Here is a 14,608-nt window from a genome sequence, read left to right as displayed (position 1 = left end):
CATCATCCTCATCTTTCCTTATATTGTACCTAGTAGTTGGCAACATGTTGTCATAGTCTACAAGGTATCTTTCTAAGATCTTTATAATCTCCACATCCTCATGTTTCTTGCTCTTCTTGATCTTTAAATCAGACTGTAAAGTCATTAGCAGCCTTAAGTTTGATCTGACACAATGTTTGGGAATATAGAGATGCTTGGCATGCTTGGTTGAAGGGCAGACATAAATAATTCCCCTGTTTGGAGATAGACAGGCTTCTGAAAAAGCTGTTATCTGTGCCTTTTTAAGCTCATATAGAGGTTGAGTGTCTTCAGGTTTTACTTGGTGTACTTTGTCAATCATAACATCCAATTCAGATGCTCTCAATGTTTGGAGATTTTCCAAGGTAACCTGAAGACACCTGTCCACCCCACCATCATTTATATTCATCACAATTCTTTTCTCTAGGAAGTTGTCAATCTTTACCACCACTACTCTTATAAAATTGATGTTCTTGCCTAAAGCTTTCTTGCAACTCATATAGTTATGTTGAAGAGACACTCTTAGTGCTGCAAGAAGGTCATTAAATTTCTGATCTTGATTAGGTCCTTCTGCAGCCCTTAGTAATCTTTCTTTTCCAACAGCAACTTGAGTATTTGAGCTTTATCCCACCTGAACAGACTTTTGAGATTATGTCTTAGCATCCCTGGATTGTGCAATCCTAGCCTCAATCTCCCCCTTAGTCTTGGAAACAGGCATGAGCAGGGGAGTTGGAAGTTCTGGTCTAATTTGTTCAGGTAAGGCAGGCGGTGAAATGTTGAGCTTTCCTATGATGGCTCCCAGAGCAACAAAATTCTGCATTTGAAGACGCTTATGAGAGTCCACCAGGTTCTGGATGTCAGTTTGTCGACTTTTGACTAGAGAAGTCAAGGTTTAAACTTGTGCAATGAGAGAAGCATTTGAGTCTTGCAGTGCTGAGACTTGGCTTTGTAGATATTAGATTTGCAGATTTATGGAAGTTGAGCCAGGCTGATAAGAGCTAGTAGATGTGCCAAAGGTTTCTTCTATAGCCTGTTTGATGCCTTCCATAAGCAAGGCTAAAGGCTCATATCTGCTTTGGTGAAGTTGTTCCAACTTGAACTTAATGTCATTTGAATGAGTGATTTTCTTCTGGACAACTGTATGGAGAAAGATAAAGGATTGTTTAAGATTTTTGACTTCTTTCTCAATTGTAGTAAGATCCATCCTTAACATTTGCTCAGCAAAGTGCTTGAATTTAGAAGTGATTTTTACTTGAGATGGTATAATTTCATCCATCTTATCCTTCACCAGCTTCCTAATTTTATCCTCATGACCAGTCATCTTGACTTCAAGAGCTTTACCGAAAAGATAAAAGTCTTGAGCTGAGCTTTGTGCACCTCTGTAACTGCATCATACACCTCTTGTGGAGTCAAGGCCTTTGCATTGCTATTAAGAATTGTAACATACTCCTCCCAGAATCTGGCCAAGACTTGATTCATTTCCAACACAAAATCCTGAGAGAGCCATGCATCCACATTACCATCATGTTCTTCATCATTAACAATCTTCTTCTTTTGTTTTTCAACATCTTCATTGTAAGTGAGCATGATGGCTTGATAGTATTGATTGCTCATATCAGAAGTGAGTAGATGTTGAGAGATGTTTGCCAGTCCAGAAATCTGTTCAACTAGAAGATCATCAATGGATGTAGGTTGAGAACCAGATTCTTGCAGCCATTGTGATAGAATATGTGGTTGTTGAGGTTGAGAAGTTGAGGGTTCAGAAACACTTGTGACTGAAGTCACAGTTTTACTCACAGATTGCTCTGTGGTTATGGCTAGTTGTTATTCTACACTAGTTATGGGAACCTCCAATTAAATTAAAGGGGATTTGACTGGATTACTACCATGGCACCAGTCTCAAACCCGTGTGTGTCTTGCACCATACTGTCACCTGAATATGTTATTCTTGCCTCCCCTAAGACAGGATCACTGGCAATTGTACTCCTAGCATCAACTGCCAAAGCAATTTCTGCTAGGGTTTTGAGGGGAGTTGTCCCTACATGTGGAACTCTAATTAAATTGGAGAGGATTTAGATAGTTCCCCCTTATGAGTACTACCCTCAAACCTTACAGTCTGTGAAGACTGATTTGCATATGAAGGTGCATTTGATACATCGATGGGGTCTTTAGTGAAAACTGATGAATCCCCCATGTTTTTATGGTGTCATCAAGGTCTACCCCAGCTAGTAGCCTCTCACCATCTAAATGAAGTGTCTGGGTGGTGATCAAGGTTTCTTGAACCAAGTCACTTGATTTAGCTTGCACCTGAGAATCAGATTCAAGTGTAGTTGATAGAGAAGAAATTTGAGATATGAGAGATTATTGCTCAGATGTGAGTGTTGGCAGCTCCCCCTGAATAGATGAGGGAGCTTCAAGAGATGTGCCCTCACTGTGTGTGCCTTCCTTATTCCTCCTACCATACACTTGAATTGCTTTATGTGCAGGCTGTGTAGACTCTTTATATAGTGCATTGGGGTGGATGCTCTTTTCAATAGATACACCTTGTTGAGAGGATGCATCTAGAGTCTGTTTAGTCCCCATTATTATAACTGCATTCTGTTGGGAGGATACAGAGGTAGCTTGAGTGGTCAGCTCATATTTTTTACTTCTTTTGGATCTCTTGACCAAAGGTGACTTAGCTTCTACTTGATCCCCACCACTCTCAGTTATAACTGCTAAAGTTACCCTATTTCTCTTCTTTTTACTCACCTCATCCTTTTGAGAAAATGAGGTGGTTGGTTTCCTAGCTTCTACAGGTTTTGACGGAATGGTTTCATCTTGGGAAGATCCCCGTGGGTGTTCCTGTTTGTACTTCCACAGGTTCAGGGATCATAGCTGTGCTAGATTGTACATTTGATCTCGTGTCAGACATTGGATAAGGGTAAGTCCTAAACCTCTCCAACATCAATGAAGTGATTTTCAGACTTACATTTACCTTATTCTTTGTAATAAATGAACCAAAATATTATTTTGGACACTTGTTTATAATTGCCTATTTTTGTGCTATCTATACCATTCAATAAATTTATGTCTGCTACTTTATGATTTAAAGTGGACATAATAAATCTAGGAAAGAAAATTTCCTTACCTCTAGCTGACAGGGTCATTGTTAGCATGGTTGCAAGTTCTTCCAGGATCAATAGACAAACATTCAAGTGTCTGTTATGGGTAATTGAGTACACTAGCTTTTGCACCACACTTGAAATGTTGTCATATCCTGTCTTCCTGCATGAAAAGCCCTCACCACATAATCAAACATAAAGGACCACTCCTTCCTTAGATTTGTTCTGTTCAAGCTTGACAGGTTGATTCTTCCACCATAGTTGATAAAGTCCATGAACTCTGTCAAATCATCAGGAGTTGATACCTCCACTAGATTTTCAGTTGAGAGCCCCAAAGCTCTATTCATATCTTGTTCATTGAACTCTATTAGCTGGCCTCCAATTGTGCATGTCACCATCATAGAGAGAGAGTTGTCATTCATATCAGTCTTTACTACTGCTGTTATGGATAAAAACTTAAGGTAAATCTAACGCTAAGGTTCGTGAGCTTCGAGGCTCGATTTTACTACTCTTGTGTCTTGTGAGTCGACCTGCCTTAACAAGATGCCTACGTACCTTGCTGATTGCCAAGGATCAAGTCAAAAAACGTAGTTCTGATCTATGGGGTGAGGCCCCTTATATAGATGTTAAGAGTCCTTGAATTGGACTAGGGTAAGGAGACTTGGTAGATAAGTCTCTGAATTAGAATGGACTTTGGAGTCCTAGAAAGTAGGAAACTGGTTCCTTATCCTATGAGATTTCTTGGAGGCCAATCTCCAAGGAATTGTATCCTTAATTGGACTTTATTTACCAGCTGATTTCCCCTTCTTAATTAATTACGTAATTAATTAATATTCAGGGTTTTCATCCCTTTCTAATGGGCTTAGCAGTTATCCCAATTCTGACATAATTAATGCGATATTAATTACGCAATCAGGGTTTATTGTATTCCCTATCATTTTCCCCCCAACTTCTAGGAAACCGTAAAATATTTCGCAGAAGTTAAGTTCATTCGTTCCCTTTCAGAGTATCGTTTTTGCGTAAAGTGTAGAGCGACCTACACATTTACAACGATTTGCCTTGTACACGGCCTTAGGGATATTTTGGAATCTCCCTATCACTTTTCATTACCCTTATTCCTATTTTTTAGGAATTATCTGGTATTTTTCCCTTAATTTCTAGGTTTCACATGAATTTTCCTTTGATTTTCAAAACACATCCATAATTTTCAGAAATTTTCCACGGAATTTTCTTTAATTTATAGGATTTATTCCTAATTCCTAGGATTTTTTTTCTGAATTTACAAGAATTTTCCCTTAATTTTTGGGATTTTTTCTTAATTTACAGGAATTTTCCCTTAATTTCTGGGATTTTCCCTTAATTTTCAGGAATTTTCCCTTAATTTCTGGGATTTTTCCTTAATTTACAGGAATTTTTCCTTAATTTCTGGGATTTTTTCTTATTTCCCAAAAAATGTTCATAATTTTCAGGAGTTTCCAAGGAATTTTCTTCATTTTCTGGAATTATTCAAGGATTTTCTTGTATTTTTCTGAATTATTCAAGAATTTTTTTGTATTTTTTTGAATTTTCCTGAAATTTCTGCTCTCTCTTTTTTCTCCTTTTTTACAGGAATTTCGACCAGGAATCCTTTTGGCCAGGATCCTGGTCGAATTAACCTCCATTTCTTTCTGGTCGAAGCGATATTCGAGCAAGAGCGTTCGACTAGAACCTGACCGAAATTCGGTCAGGATTTTCACTGCCTTGACTGAATTACGCCCCCTTTTAATCCTAGTCGAAGGCCTTGTCGAGCAAAAACCGTCGACCAAGATTCCTGACCTATTTCGGTCAGGATTTGTGTTTGACTCTGACTTTTCTGACCGAATTAGGTCCTTGTCGCTCTGGTCGTGGTCTTTTTCGACCACAAGTATTTGATCAGGATCCTAACCTTTTTTCGGTCAGGATTGATTTGTTAAATTTGTTTTTGACCGAATTAAAGGCCTATAATCTCTAATCGAAGGTAATTTTGATTAGGATTATTCGATTAGAATTCTTGATCGAATTTAGGTCAGGAACTTTAATAATTTACCCTCTTGGGCCCATAACTTTTCTGGGCTTTTTATCTGGGCTCTTTAGGTTTTTCCAGGATCCTTTAGAGCACATGTTCTAGACTTTTCCAGAATTTGGGCCCATGATTTGGGTTGGGCCTCCATTTTTTATGGGATTTAAAATCCAAATTCCGGAATATTTTGGAATTCTGAAATATTATCAAGTTTTATTTCCAGATTTCTCTGGATTTTTCCAGAATTCCCTCAAATATATATATTTAAATCAAATTTTTATTTCTATTCTCCCAAAATCCTCTAGACTCTTCTAGATCCTTCTGATTTTTGGGCCCAAATGGGCTTTTTAGGCCCATTTGCTGGTTTTGGAGGCTATATAAGAGTGGAGGGGGAGTGTGATTTTACTCACACTACTCATTTCATTCTTCACCTCCCACTTTCACTCTTCAAAGCTCCTTCTTCTCTTCAGTCTTCTAGTTTTTTCTCCGGTTAAGAGCCAGCCTTTTCCGGCCACCCTTCTTTTCCTTCCAAAGCTTCCAAGCTATCTTCTATCTCCATCAATGCGGATAAAAGTTCTGAGAGGCCAGCTAAGATCGCTTCTGCTTCAAAACGAGGTAACGATATCGAAATCCGCTCTTCTTATATATCATTGTTAGACATGATTAACACTAGGGGATGAATACCCTTCTAATGCACATCTAGATTCATTCGATTATTGTAACACATGGCACAACATAGATTTTGATAAAATGAACACACTTTATAATGTTCGTCCCCCTCTTAGGCTAGTTCCCGCTGATGGTGGTGATCATACTTGCCACTGGAAGCCCGACACTATATTCATTTATGCAGACGCCCTTAATGCCGGGCTTAGGTTTTCTTTCCATGATTTCATTCCTGTCTTACTAGCAGACTTACAAATTAATCCTTGTCAACTTCCTCCTAATGCTTGGAGAAACATTCTATGTTTTATGGTCTCGTGTCTTAGGGGAGGTTTCCCTTTGTCAGTAACAGTCTTTAGGAAAATCTTTCAGTGTTACAATAGTTCTCAAAACACTTGTGGTTGGGTCTATATTAGACAAAGGCCCAAATGTAAACACATATTTAACAGTGCTTCCATCCCCGATAATAACCAACACTGGAGGAGTAGTTTTGTCGGGCTAAGTTAGGAGAATGAGGACTGGGGAACCCTCTTCGGATCTTCCTTCGGGAAGGTCAGCGATGGTAGCCTCAAATCCATTCACCTAACCCCCGAGGAGACTATTATCTATAACGAGCTCATTCGGGATGATGGTGCCACTCCCAGCTGGACTCTATTAGAAGAGTTTTCCCTTATCCAAGTGGGGCTCTCCTCAGTTTCTGCATATGGTATTTTTTTTCCCTTCTTATTTTTACTTTCTTTCATGCATTATTGACACCACTTATTTTTGTTTCTCTTTTATCTTTGCAGCTGCTAAGGAAATTAACGAGGATAATGTTCCTTTCGTTGAAGAAACTGCGAGGATAAAGAAGGCTCGGCTCACAGGATTGGACACCCGGGGAAAGGCTTTGGAGCCTAGCTTCTTAAGGAAGCACAAGGAGCCTATGGTGGAGGCTTCTTCTGAGGGAACTAAAGCCCCAAATGTCCTTGTTTCTTCTGCTGCTCCCACTTCTGTTGCCACTGGGGCCTTCCAGCCTCTCTAGGGGTTCTGTCATGGGGACACTGTGGTTAGATCCACAAAACATGCGTGGGATTGGTCCTACCACGGTGTGACCCCCAAGGACTTCACTGACATCGTGGCTGGCCCAGACTTGGAGAGGATAAATCTCATGGGTGCTCAGTCCTTGGCCTCGGTATGATTCTTTCTTAAATAAAATCCTACTCCTTTTTTATATACTTGTAGCATTTACTTGCCTTACATCTTTGTTTATTGTTTTGTTTCAGTCTAATGCTTACTTCCAAGCTGCTATGAGGCAAGCTGAATCGTGGAAGAAGGCCTCAGATAATGTTGATAATGCTCTTAGGAGGCATCAGAAGAAGTATGCTTCGCTAGAGAGGAAGTTGAAGCATAAGGAGGAGGAGCTTGGAGAGTCAAATGCTGAACTGGTCGTGTTAAGGCTGAGAAGGATAGGGTGACTGATAATTATTTGGACTCGGTGGAGTTCACTCAGTCAATGAGGGTGAGGGACGACTCGGTGTTCCCTAGGTTTTTTAGGACTGGCTGGGACACGACCCTTGGAACCGTGAACGAGGCTTGTCCTGACATAAACCCGGCAGACTACGTTTGTCCTGATGATGAGACTCTACTGCAGAGATTTCGTACCCGTGTAGTTGTCTCAGATCGTACCCCTCAGGACCCGCTTCTTCCTCCTCCCGAGTCATCTTCTCGGCCTTCAGCAGATGATCATAGCTCTTCTTCCTCCGAGACCGAGACTACTAAGATGTCCAGCGAGAGCGAAGGGGATGATGATATGGATGCCGAGGGCATCTCCGCTCCTTAGAGCTTTGCTAGCCCTGCGTGGCTTATTTATTTTACTTTGTCTTTGAGACTACCTTTATTCATCGAACTTTGTATTGCTTATTCGAATATGGCTTATTTATCAAACTTTATGCTTTTATCTCATGCACTTAGTTTACTTGTCATGCCATAGGGATTTTAAACATATTTTGGAAACTTTATAAAATTCATAAACTTTTGGGACTCATCCCTTACACAAGTCTTAATAAACCTCAAACTTGAAAGAGTAGCCTTATAAAACTAAAACATGAAATCCTAAGCAAGCAAAGCTTGAAGGTGCTTTTCAACCTTCTTGTCATTTTGACAAATGAGAATCGTGCTCACCATTTTACGTATAGTAAATCTTTAGGTTCTGTGCGTGCCAGATTCTTGGGACTTCAAAACCATCCATATTCTCCAGCTTGTAGGTTCCTCTTCCTTGAACACTTTTGACCTTGTATGGCCCTTCCCAATTTGGGGCAAGTTTTCCCTTCTGCTCAACACCGGAAGCTTCCATCTTCCTCAGAACCAAGTCACCTTGCTTGAAGAACCTTTCTTTAACCCTTAGGTTGTAGTAGAATGAAGCCTTTTTCTGATATTCCACTATCTTCGCATGTGCCTCATCTCGTACTTCATCAATCAGATCCAAGGCTAATCTTTGCCCCTCCTCATTTTCCTCAGCATTAAAAGCTTGGATCCTGGGGGACGAATGTGATATCTCCACAGGAACAACCGCTTCTGCCCTATATGCTAACATGAAGGGAGTTGCTCCAGTTGTGACTCTACTAGTAGTTCTATAAGCCCATAGTATTGGGAGTATTTCATCCACCCAATTTTTCCTTGATTTCTCGATCCTCTTCTTCAGTCCATCCATGATTATTTGATTCGCCACTTCCGCTTGCCCATTGGCTTGCGGGTGAGCTACGTAGGTAAACCACAACTCAATCTCATTCTCCTTGCAATACTTCTTGAATTCCTCATTGTTGAATTGTGTTCCATTGTTGGTAACCAGGATAGGGGAAATTCCATATCGGCACATGATATTTTCCCACAAGAATTGTGCAACCTGCTTGGTTATGATCTTGCCTAAAGGTTTAGCTTCAATCCACTTAGTAAAATAATCAATAGCTATAATCAGGAACTTCCTTTGTGTCATGGCCATGGGGAAAGGCCCAAGTATATCCATTCCCCACATGGCAAATGGGATGGGAGAGTTGATGGAAGTCAACATCTCGGGGGGTTGTTGAACAACCGGTACATGTTTCTGACAATGATCACACTTCTTCACATATTCTTTGGCATCGACCATCATCTCTGGCCAATAAAAGCCTAAACAAGTTATCTTATGAGCCAGTGCTCTACCCCCCATGTGTTGCCCACAGATACCTTCATGTACTTCTTCAAGAGCCAAGCGTACCTCATCAGGTCTGAGACACCTTTAGTAAGGAACCACATAAGATCTTTTGTACAAAATCTCGTCGATCAAGGAGTATCTCAGTGCTCGAACAACTAACTTTCGTGCTTCAGTCACATCATTTGGCAGCCAACCAGTTTGAATATGGGCCTTAATGGGATCTATCCATGACGTCCCCAGCCCTATAGGAGCTACAAGTTTAACATCAATGCTCCGTGTTTTCAAAACATGGAAAGATACACTTCCTGAACTTTCCTCTATTTTTGATGAATCAAACTTAGACAACGCATCCGCCTTAGCATTTTCCTCCCTTAGAATGTGCTCAACATGGCATTCATCGAATTGAGTCATCACAACCCTTACTTGGCGGACATACTTAGCCATTGTATCATCCCTTGCCTCAAAATCTCCCCTGACCTGGGATATGACTAGCTTCGAGTCTCCACAGACTTTTAAGTTCTTGACTCTTAATGTCCCTGCTAGGCCAAGGCTAGCTATCAGAGCTTCATATTCTACTTCATTATTTGTAGTTGGGAAGTCTAACTTCATAGCATATTCAATCAAGAACCCATCGGGGCTTTGTAAAACTAGCCCTGCTCCGCTTGAATTTGTTTTTGATGCTCCATCAAAATAGAGAATTCAATATTCCTTCTCCTTAACGTCCTTTTCTTTGTCTCCTTTATCACCTTCTGTGCCTTGAGGTATAGTATCTTCCTGCCCCTCGACTTCTTGGTTGGGTATGGTACATTCCACCACGAAGTCAGCCAATGCATGGGCTTTTATTGCCGTTTGTGGCTTGTATTTAATATTGAATTCTCCCAATTCTATTGCCCACTTAATCAACCTTCCACTAGCTTTGGGGCTATGAATAACATTTATCAAGGGCTGATTTGTTAGCACTTCAATTTTATGGGCCTGGAAGTAAGGGCGCAACTTCCTTGAGGACATCACCAAGGCTAAAGCAAACTTCTCAATAGTTGAATAATTCAACTCAGCTCCGTACAAGATTTTATTGACGTAATATATGGGTTTCTGGACTTTAAGTTCCTCCCTAACCAATACAGTGCTCAAGGCATTCTCTGAGACAGCCAAATATAGATACAAAACCTCATTCTGAGCTGGTTTGGCCTATAATGGGGCTTGAGCCATATACTTTTTTAACTCTTCGAATGCCTTCTGGCTTTCCTTAGTCCATACAAAATCCTTAACCTTCATCAAGGATTTGAAGAATGACAAGCACTTGTCCCCAGATTTGGAGATGAAACGCCCTAAAGGAGCAACCCTTCCAATGAGCTTTTGAACATTTTTGATGGTCTTTGGGGGCTCCATGTCCAAAATTGCCTTTATTTTATCAAGATTGGCCTCGATTCCTCTCTTGGAGACCATCAGTCCCAAAAACTTTCCAGATCCCACTCCAAAAGCACACTTTGTAGGGTTTAGCATCATTTTATGATATCTCAGCACTTTCAAAGGCTTCCCTCAAATAGGTTATATGATCAGTCTTCACCAAACTCTTGACAAACATGTCATCAACACAAACTTCCATAGTTTTACCAATAAGGTCTTTGAAAATCTTATTTACCAACCTTTGATAGGTGGCTCTTGCATTCTTGAGACCAAACACCATAACAAGATAACAAAAAACACCAAAGTCAGTAATGAACGATACCTTTGGGATGTCATCCTATGCATCTTGATCTGATTGTATCCACTGAATCCATCCATGAAGCTCAGCATCTCATGACCAGTAGTAGCATCTATCAATATATCTATCCTTGGCAATGGGAAACAGTCCTTAGGGCACACGTCATTCAGATCGGTAAAATCCACACATATCCTCCATTTTCCATTAGCCTTCTTTACCATCACAGGGTTTGCTAACCATTCCGGAAACTGTATCTCCTCAATGAAACCAGCCTCTAAGAGCTTCTCTACTTCTTGTTTAATAGCTTATTACCTCTCTGAAGCAAAGCTTCTTTTCTTTTACTTTACAGTCTTTCGATTTGGATCCACATTCAGCTTGTGAGTGATCAATTCTGGGTCTATGCCTGGCATATCAACTGCTGACCATGCAAACACATCACTATTTTCTTATAAAAAATTCACCAACTTCCCTCTAAGGAGCTCCTCTAGTGTTACTCCAATGAAAGTCACTTTCTCAGGATCCTCGGGAGCCAAAGGGATCGAAACCAAGTCTTCTGCTGGCTTCCCTCGTTTCTCATCATTCTCACAGATATCCAGGTCTTCAATAGGCAGAACCTGACCCCCAACTCCATCTGCCCTAAGAGAGGCCACATAACAACTCTTTTCCATCTTCTGATCTCCTCTCTCTTCTCCAATCCCATTCTGGGTGGGAAACTTCATCACTGAATGGTAGGAAGAAGGGACTACCTTGAAGGCATGTATTCCTGTTCTTCCCATGATTGCGTTGTATGTTGAACTAGCCTTCACCACCACAAAGTCCAACATCTATGTTGCTTGTCTTGGTTCCTGACCTATGGTCGTTGGTGAAGGGTTTTTAGCATATAAACGCAGCGAAAACGTAAATTTAATCTTAAAAAAACCGAAACCCTCAGCAGGATCCATGCAAAAAATATTATTTAATTCGTAGTTCAGTATGTTTACCTTAAGAAGCTTTACGTTAATGGAAAGATGGAGGTCTTTAATGGTGATCCAAAAATGATGAACGGAGATCCTTAGCAGCTACTCCTCAAGTGTGAAGCACTCCACCGGTATCCACCAAGAAAACGATGTAATGAAGGAGGAGGAGATGGAGAGAATTAGGGTTTTATAAATCTTTTTGGTTGAGGCAAAAATAGGGTCTATAATAGTATATTTATAGGCAAAATTTTCAGCTGAAATTTTTTCCATAAAATATTATTATTATTAACCCTTTATTATTCTCACTAATAATTAAAACACCTTTTAATTATTAATCCTTTTTCTAAACTCTTTAAAAATAATTCTCTCACTTGATTTAATTTCCAAAAGTAAAATTCTTAATTAATAATATTAAGAACCTTTTCTTAATTAATTTATAATCAATTAAATCTCATTTAATCAATTATTAAATTTTCTAATTAATTATTTATTTCATAAATAAATAATTATCAGCCATTATTAATTAATTCCTCCACCATTAAATCATTATCTTTTATGGTGTGACCCTGTAGGTTTAATATTAAGCCGGTAGTAGAAATAAATAATAATAAAATTATTTTATCATTATTTATATAAATTCTCTAATTCATTAAATATGATTAATTAATTAATCATATTTATTCTACATCGTGAGGGATACTTCTCAGCATATCGTGACTATCCGGATAATACGAATTCACTGCTTAGAATACCAAGAACCTATTCAGTGAGTAGTTACCGTACAATCAATTCCTTCTACCCTGCAATGTCACGATTAAATATAAGGCATGGAATTTGTATCAAGCCTATCTTATTTAATCACTTGCTTTCCCATTCACTATGCTTAGTTCTATTTAATGTAAATTAGAAACTCCTTTCTAATTTCATTCACTCTGGCCAGAGATTCCTGAACTAGCATAAGTGGATCAGCATTGAACATTCTCTTCCTTCACTGGAAGGGGTAGATCCTTTATTGATCATACACTATCTTCGTGTACAAATTCCTATACCCAGTAGAGCCCTTATAATTGTCCCTTGAGACTAAGAACTAAACCAAAGCACAGTTCAGTGTACACAAGATGACTATGATGACCTCAAGTCTAAGGATACTTGTACAACTATCACTATGTGAACAACTGCTGACACGTGAGTGAACTCCATCAGTTGTTCAGCTGTGTGAGTCATGTTCAGTGAACTTATTCTATAATAAGCACCTACATACTAGCTATAGTGTCACCACACAAATGTCTATGAGAACAGACATCCTTCATAATGAAGCAAGCATAGTATGTACCGATCTTTGCAGATTATAAATTACCAGTTAGTAATCCTACTACCAATAACTATTTATGTTTAGAGTTATCATCTTTTAGGTCTCATTATTATGATCTCATCACAATCCATAAAAAGATTTACTCTAAACTGTGGTATATCTTATTTAAACATTTAAATAGATGGAGCCCGCAATAAAAACAAAACAATCTTTTATTAATATTAATGAAATCAAAATAGATTACATAAAAGTTATTCCTAAATCCTCATACATGATTAGACTTAGGACATATCTCTTTCAATCTCCCACTTGTACTAAAGCCAATCACTCTGGTATCTAATACCCATCTTGTCTTTATGACGATCAAAGTGACTCTGAGAAAGTGGCTTTGTAAGTGGGTCTGCTACGTTGTTATGTATGTCAACTCTCTCGACGTTGACATCTCCTCTTTCAACAATCTCCCTAATCAGATGAAAGCGCCGCATGACATGTTTGGAATTTCTATGAGACCTAGGTTCCTTGGCTTGTGCTATTGCTGCGTTGTTATCACAATATAACACAATAGGCTCTTCAACGCTAGGAACAACTTCCAACTCAGAAACAAATTTCCTCATCCAAACGGCTTCTTTTGCAGCCTCACTTGTAGCTATATATTCTGCTTCCGCTGTGGAGTCAGCCGTTGTAGATTGTTTGGAACTCTTCCAACTAATTGCACCACCATTCAGAGTAAACACGTACCCTGACATGGATTTGCTATCACTTTCTGATTGAAAACTAGAGTCAGTATAACCCTCTATTTTCAACTCAGATTCACCACCAAAAACAAGAAAAATGTCCTGAGTCCTTCGCAAGTACTTAAGGATGTTTTTCATTGCTTTCCGGTGGTCTTCACCTGGATTGGACTGATATCTGCTCGTCACACTAATTGAATAAGAAACATCAGGCCTTATACACAACATCGCATACATGATAGATCCTATTGCTGAAGCATAAGGAATCTTACTCATACGCTCTCTTTCCTCAGGTGTCTTAGGAGACATTTTTCGGAAAGGGACACTCCATGGCTCATCGGTATGAGACCTCTTTTGGAGTTTTCCATGCTAAACCTTTTAAGCACTTTCTGGATGTATGTACCCTAGGTAAGACCTATCATTCTTCTAGATCTATCTCTATAGATCTTCATACTGAGAATGTAGGATGCGTCTCCCAAGTCCTTCATGGTGAAGTTCTTTGATAGCCATACTTTGACTGATTGTAGCATCGGTATATCATTTCCTATAAGAAGTATGTAATCCACATACAATACAAGAAATGTTACCGCGCTCCCACTAACCTTCTTGTAGACACATGGTTCATCTATGTTTTTGATAAAACCAAACTCTTTGATTGTCTCATCAAAACGGATGTTCCATCTACGAGAAGCTTGCCTTAAACCATATATGGTTCGCAGCAGCTTACACACTAGGTGTTCATTTCCCTTGAAAAGAAAACCCTCTGGCTGTGTCATATACACTTCCTCCTCAAGTTCCTCATTGAGGAAGGCCGTTTTCACGTCCATTTTCCAGATCTCATAGTCGTAGTAAGCAGCAATCGCAAGCAAAATCCGAATTGATTTTATCAGGGCTACAGGCGAAAAAGTTTCA

This window comes from Apium graveolens, chromosome 2 (genome assembly GCF_009905375.1).
Source record: "Apium graveolens cultivar Ventura chromosome 2, ASM990537v1, whole genome shotgun sequence".
Taxonomy (NCBI): domain Eukaryota; kingdom Viridiplantae; phylum Streptophyta; class Magnoliopsida; order Apiales; family Apiaceae; genus Apium; species Apium graveolens.
This window is presented reverse-complemented; position numbering follows the sequence as displayed.